We start from the raw sequence: 1,017 nt of genomic DNA, 5'->3' as shown, positions 1-1,017 counted from the left end.
GACTGTGTGATATCCCTGGTGGCTCTGGTAACCAGCTACCAGAGGGAGAGTCACCCACACTGTGGGATCAGTGGCTGCAGTTACCCCTGGGCAAGCCCCCTTCCTGCTGGGCTCACCATGGTGTGTGCATCCACGCAGGAATGGCCAGAGGCTGGGGTGTGGCTGCCTGTCCCTAGCCTCTGCCCCCTGAGTGTCCCCACCTCATAGCTGACCACCCACCCTGGGAGGGCGCACACACACAGGGTGCATTGTACATAGTTCACACAGGGAAGAGGGTGTTTTATTTAATAGATTTCATAGATTTTTAGGGTTGGAAGGAACCTGAGTAGATCATTGAGTCTGACCCCCTGCCCTGGGCAGGAAAGAGTGTTGGGGTCAGATGACACTCAGGAGCTAGGAACTAGGAGCAGTGGGGAGAGGAAGGACACAGGCACACGTGTGTCTTACACACATGTGTGCCCCCTTACCTGACCCGGAGTGGAGGCGAGAGCAGCAGAAGCAAACGGAGCAGCAGCAGGGGCAGCAGCAGCTGTTCCCCCTAAGGTAAGTGGGGCAGAGGGACTGACGCAGCTGAGCTGGATCTGGAGGGGAAGCCCCCCAGATCCCTCTTAGCTGAGCTGGTAGGGAGCTGTGCGAACAGAGAGCGCAAACAGGGGCGGTCTGTAAGAGCGCGCCGGCATTTTGCGCCGGCGTTCGTGCCGGAGGGGGAGCAGGAGGCACCCAGAGGCTGACTCATGTTAGCGTGGACCAGCGGACCCGATCTCAGCTAGAAACTCAGCGACTCCTACGATGGTGTCGACACGGAGTGCTACCAGGGCCCCTGCCTGGGGGGCATGGCCTTCCCGGGGCTTGTCTGAGGCCTCCACCAAGACAGAGCCCACGGGGCCTGCAGGAGCTGCCCAGCAAGGCCTGGGGGGGCAGGGACTGGAGACCCCCACACCTGTCCTGCAGGCGCCAAACTTAGGGCCCTGGAGGCGCAGGTGAGGGAGCTCCAGGAGGAGGTTAGCAGGCTGAGGG

This window comes from Crocodylus porosus, unplaced genomic scaffold (assembly GCF_001723895.1).
Source record: "Crocodylus porosus isolate Cpor-Errol unplaced genomic scaffold, CroPor_comp1, whole genome shotgun sequence".
Lineage (NCBI taxonomy): Eukaryota > Metazoa > Chordata > Crocodylia > Crocodylidae > Crocodylus > Crocodylus porosus.
The sequence above is the reverse complement of the archived record's forward strand: the minus strand, read 5'-3'. Positions refer to the sequence as shown.